General features: G+C 43.7%; 2 pseudogenes; both read left to right on the top strand.

The window, feature by feature from the left end:
- Nucleotides 1-726: 726 nt before the first annotated feature.
- LOC116376001 (uncharacterized) lies at nucleotides 727-856 on the top strand (annotated as a pseudogene).
- A 4,880-nt stretch (nucleotides 857-5,736) lies between these two features.
- Nucleotides 5,737-5,866, top strand: LOC116375990 (uncharacterized; annotated as a pseudogene).
- Nucleotides 5,867-13,510: the final 7,644 nt, after the last annotated feature.

The raw sequence follows: 13,510 nt of genomic DNA, 5'->3' as shown, positions 1-13,510 counted from the left end.
TTTTTTGGCAGAACTGAAAAAGGGTGTGCGAGCAAGGAGGCCTAAAAACCTGACTCAGTTACACAGCTCTGTCAGGAGGAAGGGGCCAAAAATCACCCAACTTATTGTGGGAAGCTTGCTACCCAAAACGTTTGACCCAAGTTAAACAATTTAAAGGCAATGCTACCAAATACTAATTGAGTGTATGTAAACTTCTGACCCACTGGGAATGTGATGAAAGAAATAAAAGCTGAAATAAATCATTCTCTCTACCATTATTCTGACATTTCACATTCTTAAAATAAACTGGTGATCCTAACTGACCTAAGACAGGGAATTTTTACTAGGATTAAATGTCGGGAATTGTGATAGACTGAGTTTAAATGTTATTGGCTAAGGTGTATGTAAACTTCCGACTTCAACTGTACCTCTCTCTCCACCATCCTCTTCTGAGCTGCATTCCTGGTGTTCCGTATCAGACAGGGAAATCCTTGTTTGGCACCATGCCAGTTTAAATAGTTTTGAAATACTGGAAGAGGTGGACAAACAAGAATATGAGTCAATGTTTGACGGTCTTTGCCGGAAAGCTAGAACAATATTACAACCTTGATTGGCTGATCACTAGGTTACTGTGATCATACATTGTTTATTGAGGATGTCCGCCCTGACTGACGTACTTTGTAACTTAACTTCAACTCCCTCAATGAACTGGCTTTCACTAATGCATTGACATCAACGTGTGCGTTTATATTTATCTGGCAGGGGAGACACCTTCATCACAAAAGAGGTTCACCCAAGGCGAGGCTTGGCCATTACACTCTGGTTGTGCTGACCCCTGCGAAAGAACAATACATTAAATAAATAACTACGAAAAGACATTCACTGAAGGAAATGTGGTGTGCTTGCTGGTCCTGAAGTAATTATGGACGTAAAATAGTAGTAGTAGTGGTAGTGACAGCAGAGTATTGGTAATAGTAGTAATGGTAGGCATGATCACTGACAACAATGAGATTGACTATAGGGAGGTCAAAGACCTGGCAGTGTGGTGCCAGGATAACAACCTCTCTCTCAACATGATCAAGACTAAGGAGATGATTGTGGACTACAGGAAAAAGAGGACCGAGCACGCCCCTATTAACATCGACGGAGCTGTAGTGAAGCAGGTTGGGAGATTCAAGTTCCTTGGTGTCCACATCACCAACAAACTAACATGGTCCATGCACACCAAGACAGTCCTGAAGAGGTCACGACAAAACCTATTCCCCCTCAGGAGACTGAAAAGACTTGTCATGGGTCCTCAGATCCTCAAAATGTTCTACAGCTGCACAATCGAGAGCAACTGGTTGCATCAATGCCTGCCTGGTATGGCAACTACTCGGCCTCCGACCGCAAGGCACTACAGAGGGTAGTGCATATGGCCCTGGTACATCACTGGGGCCAAGCTGCCTGCCGTCCAGGACCTCTATACCAGGCAGTGTCAGAGGAAGGCACTACAGAGGGTAGAGCATATGGCCCTGGTACATCACTGGGGCCAAGCTGCCTGCCGTCCAGGACCTCTGTACCAGGCGGTGTCAGAGGAAGACACTACAGAGCATAGTGCATATGGCCCAGTACATCACTGGGGCCAAGTTTCCTGCCATCCAGGACCTCTATACCAGGCGGTGTCAGAGGAAGACACTACAGAGCATAGTGCATATGGCCCAGTACATCCCTGGGGCCAAGCTTCCTGCCGTCCAGGACCTCTATACCAGGCAGTGTCAGAGAAAGGCCCTAAAAATTGTCAAAGACTCCAGCCACCCTAGTCATAGACTGTTCTCTCTGCTATCGCACGGCAAGCGGTACCGGAGCACCAAGTCTAGGTTCAAGAGGCTTCTAAACAGCTTCTACCCCCAAGCCATTGTCCCCCCCCTTTTTACACTGCTGCTGCTACTCTCTGTTATTATCTATGCATCATCATTTTAATAACTCTACCTATATGTACATATTACCTCAATTACCTGGACTAACCGGTGCCCATTGACTCTGTTACCGGTACTCCCTATATATTTCCTTGCTATTGTTATTTTATTGCTTTTTTAAGGTATTTTTTAAACTGCAAGCCTATCGATGCATTTTCCTACTCATTCCCTACAGCTACAGTGCTGGTTGTAGCGCGAGTGGAAGTAGGAAGAAGGCACATTTTAAGGCTTATAAAAGTGTTGACAGTAAGAAAAACATAAAACCTGCCGCTCTTGGCTGTATTCGTTGACAGTCTCTCTCTAGTCATGGTTTGAAATCTCACAGTATCAACTTTGCTGTAGCTTCCTTTTATACCTGCTACATTACTGCAGACATGGTCATCTGATCCATCCGATTGGCCAGCGTTAGGCCGATAGATGGATTTGCTGGGCTCGCCGGAAAGGCAGCGTTAGAACCTTCAGACACATGAAATGGTTCAAAATGGGACAACAATTTGCCTACCCGGCGCGCAGGACAGGTGAATCATCTACCAGGAACAGTGTGAGACGAAACAGAAATGTTTGGAAATCGGATCTAATTGCTTTGGAGATCAACCAGTCCGTCAGGTTTGACAGGATGATGAAGAATGTATTAGATTGTTCCTTTTAACTTAATTCACATGGTTTGAAATGTCTGTAAATATGGGTAAATGATGTCTGAACATATGGGTAAATTATGTCTGAACATAAGGGTAAATGATGTCTGAACATATGGGTAAATTATGTCTGAACATATGGGTAAATGATGTCTGATTATATGGGTAAATGATGTCTGAACATATGGGTACTGTCAGGTACTGTCATTGTCACTGCTCCCGTTCTACCTCCCCTGATATAGAGGTACTGTCATTGTCACTGCTCCCATTCTACCTCCCCTGATATAAATGTACTGTCACTGCTCCCGTTCTACCTCCCCTGATATAGAGGTACTGTCACTGCTCCCATTCTACCTCCCCTGATATAGAGGTACTAATCAAATCAAATGTATTTATATAGCCCTTCGTACTTCCTCTACCTCCTTACCTCCTCTACTTCCTCCTCTACCTCTACATTCTCCTCTACCTCCTCCTTCTCTACCTCCTTACCTCCTCTACTTCCTCCTCTACCTCTACATTCTCCTCTACCTCCTCCTTCTCCACCTCCTTACCTCCTCCTTCTCTACCTCCTTACCTCCTCTACATTCTCCTCTACCTCCTCCTCTACATTCTCCTCTACCTCCTCCTTCTCTACCTCCTCCTCTACTTCCTCCTCTACCTCTACATTCTCCTCAACCTCCTCCTTCTCTTCCTCCTTACCTCCTCTACCTCTACATTCTCCTCTACCTCCTCCTTCTCTACCTCCTTACCTCCTCTACCTCCTCCTACTTTACCTCCTCCTCTACCTCCTTACCCCCTCTACCTCTACATCCTCCTCATCCTCTACCTCCTAACCTCCTTTACCTCCTCCTCTACCTCCTTACCCCCTCTACCTCCTCCTCCTCTACCTTCTAACCTCCTTTACCTCCTCCTCTACATCCTACTTTACCTCATCCTCTCTCCTCCTCCTCTATGTCCATCCAAGCGCAAACATTGTCAATGCAGCTGACATAATTTTTTACATAATCTAAAACTCTGAATGATTTTACTGTCTGACTCTAACCCTGTTTCCTAAATCTGTATGAATCTACCTGCTCCTCCACCTCCTTTACCTCTTTCTCCTCTAACCCCTTTACCTCTTCCTCCTCCTCCTCTTTCTCCTCCTCCTTTACCTCCTCTACCTTCGTCCTCTACCTCCTTCTCCTCTGTCTCCCACTGTCCCACTGGGTGAGTCAGTAGCCCTAAACACCATCAGTCCACAAAGTGTTTGACTATGTGAAAAGACAAACAGAAACGTCACCCACCTACAGTTGAAGTCAGAAGTTTACATATACTTAGTTTGGAGTCAAGTTGGTTAGGACATCAACTTTGTGCATGACACAAGTCATTTTTCCAACAATAGTTTACAGACAGATTATTTCACTTATAATTCACTGTATCACAATTCCAGTGGGTCAGAAGTTTACATACACTAAGTTGACTGTGCCTTTAAACAGCTTGGAAAATTCTAGAAAATGATGTCATGGCATTAGAAGCTTCTGATGGGCTAATCGACATAATTTGAGTTAATTCGAGGTGTACCTGTGGATGTATTTCAAGGCCTACCTTCAAACTCAGTGCCTCCTTGCTTGACATCATGGGAAAATCAAAAGAAATCAGCCAAATTGATAGACCTCCACAAGTCTGGTTCATCCTTGGGAGCAATTTCCAAACGCCTGAAGTTACCATGTTCAACTGTACAAACAATAGTACGCAAGTATAAACACCATGGGACCACGCAGCCACCATACAGCTCAGGCAGGAGATGCGTTCTGTCTCCTAGAGATGAACGTACTTTGGTGCGAAAAGTTCACATCAATCCCAGAACAACAGCAAAGGACCTTGTGAAGATGCTGGAGGAAACAGGTATAAAAGTATCTAATATCCACAGTAAAACGAGTCCTATATCGACATAACCTGAAAGGCCGCTCAGCAAGGAAGAAGCCACTGCTCCAAAAACGCCATAAAAAAAAGCCAGACTACGGTGTGCAACTGCACATGGGGACAAAGATCGTACTTTTTGGAGAAATGTCCTCTGGTCTGATGAAACAAAAATAGAACAATTTGGCCATAATGACCATCGTTATGTTTGGAGGAAAAAGGGGGAAGCTTGCAAGCTGAAGAACACCATCCCAACCGTGAAGCACGGGGGTTGCAGCATCATGTTGTGGGGGTGATTTGCTGCAGGAGGGACTGGGTGCACTTCACAAAATCATCATGAGGATGGAAAATTATGCAGATATATTGAAACAACATCTCAAGACATCAGTCAGCAAGTTAAAGCTTGGTCGCAAATGGGTCATCCAAATGGACAATGACCCCAAGCATACTTCAAAAGTTGTGGCAAAATGGCTTAAGGACAACAAGGTCAAAGTATTGGAGAGGTCATCACAATGCCCTGACCTCAATCCTATGGAAGATTTTTTGGCAGAACTGAAAAAGGGTGTGCGAGCAAGGAGGCCTAAAAACCTGACTCAGTTACACAGCTCTGTCAGGAGGAAGGGGCCAAAAATCACCCAACTTATTGTGGGAAGCTTGCTACCCAAAACGTTTGACCCAAGTTAAACAATTTAAAGGCAATGCTACCAAATACTAATTGAGTGTATGTAAACTTCTGACCCACTGGGAATGTGATGAAAGAAATAAAAGCTGAAATAAATCATTCTCTCTACCATTATTCTGACATTTCACATTCTTAAAATAAACTGGTGATCCTAACTGACCTAAGACAGGGAATTTTTACTAGGATTAAATGTCGGGAATTGTGATAGACTGAGTTTAAATGTTATTGGCTAAGGTGTATGTAAACTTCCGACTTCAACTGTACCTCTCTCTCCACCATCCTCTTCTGAGCTGCATTCCTGGTGTTCCGTATCAGACAGGGAAATCCTTGTTTGGCACCATGCCAGTTTAAATAGTTTTGAAATACTGGAAGAGGTGGACAAACAAGAATATGAGTCAATGTTTGACGGTCTTTGCCGGAAAGCTAGAACAATATTACAACCTTGATTGGCTGATCACTAGGTTACTGTGATCATACATTGTTTATTGAGGATGTCCGCCCTGACTGACGTACTTTGTAACTTAACTTCAACTCCCTCAATGAACTGGCTTTCACTAATGCATTGACATCAACGTGTGCGTTTATATTTATCTGGCAGGGGAGACACCTTCATCACAAAAGAGGTTCACCCAAGGCGAGGCTTGGCCATTACACTCTGGTTGTGCTGACCCCTGCGAAAGAACAATACATTAAATAAATAACTACGAAAAGACATTCACTGAAGGAAATGTGGTGTGCTTGCTGGTCCTGAAGTAATTATGGACGTAAAATAGTAGTAGTAGTGGTAGTGACAGCAGAGTATTGGTAATAGTAGTAATGGTAGGCATGATCACTGACAACAATGAGATTGACTATAGGGAGGTCAAAGACCTGGCAGTGTGGTGCCAGGATAACAACCTCTCTCTCAACATGATCAAGACTAAGGAGATGATTGTGGACTACAGGAAAAAGAGGACCGAGCACGCCCCTATTAACATCGACGGAGCTGTAGTGAAGCAGGTTGGGAGATTCAAGTTCCTTGGTGTCCACATCACCAACAAACTAACATGGTCCATGCACACCAAGACAGTCCTGAAGAGGTCACGACAAAACCTATTCCCCCTCAGGAGACTGAAAAGACTTGTCATGGGTCCTCAGATCCTCAAAATGTTCTACAGCTGCACAATCGAGAGCAACTGGTTGCATCAATGCCTGCCTGGTATGGCAACTACTCGGCCTCCGACCGCAAGGCACTACAGAGGGTAGTGCATATGGCCCTGGTACATCACTGGGGCCAAGCTGCCTGCCGTCCAGGACCTCTATACCAGGCAGTGTCAGAGGAAGGCACTACAGAGGGTAGAGCATATGGCCCTGGTACATCACTGGGGCCAAGCTGCCTGCCGTCCAGGACCTCTGTACCAGGCGGTGTCAGAGGAAGACACTACAGAGCATAGTGCATATGGCCCAGTACATCACTGGGGCCAAGTTTCCTGCCATCCAGGACCTCTATACCAGGCGGTGTCAGAGGAAGACACTACAGAGCATAGTGCATATGGCCCAGTACATCCCTGGGGCCAAGCTTCCTGCCGTCCAGGACCTCTATACCAGGCAGTGTCAGAGAAAGGCCCTAAAAATTGTCAAAGACTCCAGCCACCCTAGTCATAGACTGTTCTCTCTGCTATCGCACGGCAAGCGGTACCGGAGCACCAAGTCTAGGTTCAAGAGGCTTCTAAACAGCTTCTACCCCCAAGCCATTGTCCCCCCCCTTTTTACACTGCTGCTGCTACTCTCTGTTATTATCTATGCATCATCATTTTAATAACTCTACCTATATGTACATATTACCTCAATTACCTGGACTAACCGGTGCCCATTGACTCTGTTACCGGTACTCCCTATATATTTCCTTGCTATTGTTATTTTATTGCTTTTTTAAGGTATTTTTTAAACTGCAAGCCTATCGATGCATTTTCCTACTCATTCCCTACAGCTACAGTGCTGGTTGTAGCGCGAGTGGAAGTAGGAAGAAGGCACATTTTAAGGCTTATAAAAGTGTTGACAGTAAGAAAAACATAAAACCAGCCGCTCTTGGCTGTATTCGTTGACAGTCTCTCTCTAGTCATGGTTTGAAATCTCACAGTATCAACTTTGCTGTAGCTTCCTTTTATACCTGCTACATTACTGCAGACATGGTCATCTGATCCATCCGATTGGCCAGCGTTAGGCCGATAGATGGATTTGCTGGGCTCGCCGGAAAGGCAGCGTTAGAACCTTCAGACACATGAAATGGTTCAAAATGGGACAACAATTTGCCTACCCGGCGCGCAGGACAGGTGAATCATCTACCAGGAACAGTGTGAGACGAAACAGAAATGTTTGGAAATCGGATCTAATTGCTTTGGAGATCAACCAGTCCGTCAGGTTTGACAGGATGATGAAGAATGTATTAGATTGTTCCTTTTAACTTAATTCACATGGTTTGAAATGTCTGTAAATATGGGTAAATGATGTCTGAACATATGGGTAAATTATGTCTGAACATAAGGGTAAATGATGTCTGAACATATGGGTAAATGATGTCTGAACATATGGGTAAATGATGTCTAAACATATGGGTAAATGATGTCTGATTATATGGGTAAATGATGTCTGAACATATGGGTACTGTCAGGTACTGTCATTGTCACTGCTCCCGTTCTACCTCCCCTAATATAGAGGTACTGTCACTGCTCCTGTTCTACCTCCCCTGATATAGAGGTACTGTCACTGCTCCCGTTCTACCTCCCCTAATATAGAGGTACTGTCACTGCTCCTGTTCTACCTCCCCTGATATAGAGGTACTGTCACTGCTCCCGTTCAACCTCCCCTGATATAGAGGTACTGTCACTGCTCCCGTTCAACCTCCCCTGATATAGAGGTACTGTCACTGCTCCTGTTCTACCTCCCCTGATATAGAGGTACTGTCACTGCTCCCGTTCAACCTCCCCTGATATAGAGGTACTGTCACTGCTCCTGTTCTACCTCCCCTGATATAGAGGTACTGTCACTGCTCCCGTTCTACCTCCCCTGATATGGAGATACTGTCACTGCTCCCGTTCAACCTCCCCTGATATAGAGGTACTGTCACTGCTCCTGTTTTACCTCCCCTGATATAGAGGTACTGTCATTGTCACTGCTCCCATTCTACCTCCCCTTATATAGTGGTACTGTCACTGCTCCTGTTCTAACTCCCCTGATATAGAGGTACTGTCACTGCTCCCGTTCTACCTCCCCTGATATGAAGATACTGTCACTGCTCCCGTTCAACCTCCCCTGATATAGAGGTACTGTCATTGTCACTGCTCCCATTCTACCTCCCCTGATATAAATGTACTGTCACTGCTCCCGTTCTACCTCCCCTGATATATAGGTACTGTCACTGCTCCCATTCTACCTCCCCTGATATAGAGGTACTAATCAAATCAAATGTAAGTTGTATTCAGCAGTTCACTGTGAGGTCTACTACACCTGTTGTATTCAGCATTTCACTGTGAGGTCTACTACACCTGTTGTATTCAGCATTACACTGTGAGGTCTACTACACCTGTTGTATTCAGCAGTTCACTGTGAGGTCTAGTACACCTGTTGTATTCAGCATTACACTGTGAGGTCTACTACACCTGTTGTATTCAGCATTTCACTGTGAGGTCTACCACATCTGTTGTATTCAGCATTTCACTGTGAGGTCTACCACATCTGTTGTATTCAGCATTTCACTGTGAGGTCTACTACACCTGTTGTATTCAGCATTTCACTGTGAGGTCTACTACACCTGTTGTATTCAGCATTTCACTGTGAGGCCTACCACATCTGTTGTATTCAGCATTCCACTGTGAGGTCTACTACACCTGTTGTATTCAGCATTTCACTGTGAGGTCTACCACATCTGTTGTATTCAGCATTACACTGAGGTCTACTACACCTGTTGTATTCAGCATTACACTGAGGTCTACTACACCTGTTGTATTCAGCATTTCACTGTGAGGTCTACTACACCTGTTGTATTCAGCATTTCACTGTGAGGTCTACTACACCTGTTGTATTCAGCATTACACTGTAAGGTCTACTACACCTGTTGTATTCAGCATTTCACTGTGAGGTCTACTACACCTGTTGTATTCAGCATTTCACTGTAAGGTCTACCACATCTGTTGTATTCAGCATTACACTGTGAGGTCTAGTACACCTGTTGTATTCAGCATTTCACTGTGAGGTCTACTACACCTGTTGTATTCATCATTACACTGTGAGGTCTACTACACCTGTTGTATTCAGCATTACACTGTGAGGTCTAGTACACCTGTTGTATTCAGCATTTCACTGTGAGGTCTACTACACCTGTTGTATTCAGCATTACACTGTGAGGTCTACTACACCTGTTGTATTCAGCATTACACTGTGAGGTCTACTACACCTGTTGTATTCAGCATTTCACTGTAAGGTCTACCACATCTGTTGTATTCAGCATTACACTGTGAGGTCTAGTACACCTGTTGTATTCAGCATTACACTGAGGTCTACTACACCTGTTGTATTCAGCATTTCACTGTAAGGTCTACCACATCTGTTGTATTCAGCATTACACTGTGAGGTCTAGTACACCTGTTGTATTCAGCATTTCACTGTGAGGTCTACTACACCTGTTGTATTCAGCATTACACTGTGAGGTCTACTACACCTGTTGTATTCAGCATTACACTGTGAGGTCTAGTACACCTGTTGTATTCAGCATTTCACTGTGAGGTCTACTACACCTGTTGTATTCAGCATTACACTGTGAGGTCTACTACACCTGTTGTATTCAGCATTACACTGTGAGGTCTACTACACCTGTTGTATTCAGCATTTCACTGTAAGGTCTACCACATCTGTTGTATTCAGCATTACACTGTGAGGTCTAGTACACCTGTTGTATTCAGCATTTCACTGTGAGGTCTACTACACCTGTTGTATTCAGCATTACACTGTGAGGTCTACTACACCTGTTGTATTCAGCATTACACTGTGAGGTCTAGTACACCTGTTGTATTCAGCATTTCACTGTGAGGTCTACTACACCTGTTGTATTCAGCATTTCACTGTGAGGTCTACTACACCTGTTGTATTCAGCATTACACTGTGAGGTCTACTACACCTGTTGTATTCAGCATTTCACTGTGAGGTCTACTACACCTGTTGTATTCAGCATTACACTGTGAGGTCTACTACACCTGTTGTATTCAGCATTTCACTGTGAGGTCTACTACACCTGTTGTATTCAGCATTTCACTGTAAGGTCTACTACACCTGTTGTATTCAGCATTTCACTGTAAGGTCTACTACACCTGTTGTATTCAGCATTTCACTGTGAGGTCTACTACACCTGTTGTATTCAGCATTTCACTGTAAGGTCTACTACACCTGTTGTATTCAGCATTTCACTGTAAGGTCTACTACACCTGTTGTATTCAGCATTTCACTGTGAGGTCTACTACACCTGTTGTATTCAGCATTACACTGTGAGGTCTACTACACCTGTTGTATTCAGCATTTCACTGTGAGGTCTACTACACCTGTTGTATTCAGCATTTCACTGTAAGGTCTACTACACCTGTTGTATTCAGCAGTTCACTGTGAGGTCTACTACACCTGTTGTATTCAGCAGTTCACTGTAAGGTCTACCACATCTGTTGTATTCAGCATTTCACTGTAAGGTCTACCACATCTGTTGTATTCAGCAGTTCACTGTAAGGTCTACTACACCTGTTGTATTCAGCAGTTCACTGTAAGGTCTACCACATCTGTTGTATTCAGCAGTTCACTGTAAGGTCTACTACACCTGTTGTATTCAGCAGTTCACTGTAAGGTCTACTACACCTGTTGTATTCAGCATTTCACTGTGAGGTCTACTACACCTGTTGTATTCAGCATTTCACTGTGAGGTCTACTACACCTGTTGTATTCAGCATTACACTGAGGTCTACTACACCTGTTGTATTCAGCATTACACTGTGAGGTCTACTACACCTGTTGTATTCAGCATTTCACTGTAAGGTCTACCACATCTGTTGTATTCAGCATTACACTGAGGTCTACTACACCTGTTGTATTCAGCATTACACTGTGAGGTCTACTACACCTGTTGTATTCAGCATTACACTGTGAGGTCTAGTACACCTGTTGTATTCAGCATTTCACTGTGAGGTCTACTACACCTGTTGTATTCAGCATTACACTGTGAGGTCTACTACACCTGTTGTATTCAGCATTACACTGTGAGGTCTACTACACCTGTTGTATTCAGCATTTCACTGTAAGGTCTACCACATCTGTTGTATTCAGCATTACACTGTGAGGTCTAGTACACCTGTTGTATTCAGCATTTCACTGTGAGGTCTACTACACCTGTTGTATTCAGCATTACACTGTGAGGTCTACTACACCTGTTGTATTCAGCATTACACTGTGAGGTCTAGTACACCTGTTGTATTCAGCATTACACTGTGAGGTCTACTACACCTGTTGTATTCAGCATTACACTGTGAGGTCTACTACACCTGTTGTATTCAGCATTTCACTGTAAGGTCTACTACACCTGTTGTATTCAGCATTTCACTGTGAGGTCTACTACACCTGTTGTATTCAGCATTACACTGTGAGGTCTACTACACCTGTTGTATTCAGCATTACACTGTGAGGTCTAGTACACCTGTTGTATTCAGCATTTCACTGTGAGGTCTACTACACCTGTTGTATTCAGCATTACACTGTGAGGTCTACTACACCTGTTGTATTCAGCATTACACTGTGAGGTCTACTACACCTGTTGTATTCAGCATTTCACTGTAAGGTCTACCACATCTGTTGTATTCAGCATTACACTGTGAGGTCTAGTACACCTGTTGTATTCAGCATTTCACTGTGAGGTCTACTACACCTGTTGTATTCAGCATTACACTGTGAGGTCTACTACACCTGTTGTATTCAGCATTACACTGTGAGGTCTACTACACCTGTTGTATTCAGCATTTCACTGTGAGGTCTACTACACCTGTTGTATTCAGCATTTCACTGTAAGGTCTACTACACCTGTTGTATTCAGCATTTCACTGTAAGGTCTACTACACCTGTTGTATTCAGCATTTCACTGTGAGGTCTACTACACCTGTTGTATTCAGCATTTCACTGTAAGGTCTACTACACCTGTTGTATTCAGCATTTCACTGTAAGGTCTACTACACCTGTTGTATTCAGCATTTCACTGTGAGGTCTACTACACCTGTTGTATTCAGCATTACACTGTGAGGTCTACTACACCTGTTGTATTCAGCATTTCACTGTGAGGTCTACTACACCTGTTGTATTCAGCATTTCACTGTAAGGTCTACTACACCTGTTGTATTCAGCAGTTCACTGTGAGGTCTACTACACCTGTTGTATTCAGCAGTTCACTGTAAGGTCTACCACATCTGTTGTATTCAGCATTTCACTGTAAGGTCTACCACATCTGTTGTATTCAGCAGTTCACTGTAAGGTCTACTACACCTGTTGTATTCAGCAGTTCACTGTAAGGTCTACCACATCTGTTGTATTCAGCAGTTCACTGTAAGGTCTACTACACCTGTTGTATTCAGCAGTTCACTGTAAGGTCTACTACACCTGTTGTATTCAGCATTTCACTGTGAGGTCTACTACACCTGTTGTATTCAGCATTTCACTGTGAGGTCTACTACACCTGTTGTATTCAGCATTACACTGAGGTCTACTACACCTGTTGTATTCAGCATTACACTGTGAGGTCTACTACACCTGTTGTATTCAGCATTTCACTGTAAGGTCTACCACATCTGTTGTATTCAGCATTACACTGTGAGGTCTAGTACACCTGTTGTATTCAGCATTTCACTGTGAGGTCTACTACACCTGTTGTATTCAGCATTTCACTGTGAGGTCTACTACAACTGTTGTATTCAGCATTTCACTGTGAGGTCTACTACACCTGTTGTATTCAGCATTACACTGTGAGGTCTACTACACCTGTTGTATTCAGCATTTCACTGTGAGGTCTACTACACCTGTTGTATTCAGCATTACACTGTGAGGTCTACTACACCTGTTGTATTCAGCATTTCACTGTGAGGTCTACTACACCTGTTGTATTCAGCATTTCACTGTAAGGTCTACTACACCTGTTGTATTCAGCATTTCACTGTAAGGTCTACTACACCTGTTGTATTCAGCATTTCACTGTGAGGTCTACTACACCTGTTGTATTCAGCATTTCACTGTAAGGTCTACTACACCTGTTGTATTCAGCATTTCACTGTAAGGTCTACTACACCTGTTGTATTCAGCATTTC

This window comes from Oncorhynchus kisutch, linkage group LG10, assembly GCF_002021735.2.
Source record: "Oncorhynchus kisutch isolate 150728-3 linkage group LG10, Okis_V2, whole genome shotgun sequence".
NCBI classification, from domain to species: domain Eukaryota; kingdom Metazoa; phylum Chordata; class Actinopteri; order Salmoniformes; family Salmonidae; genus Oncorhynchus; species Oncorhynchus kisutch.
This window is presented reverse-complemented; position numbering and strand designations above follow the sequence as displayed.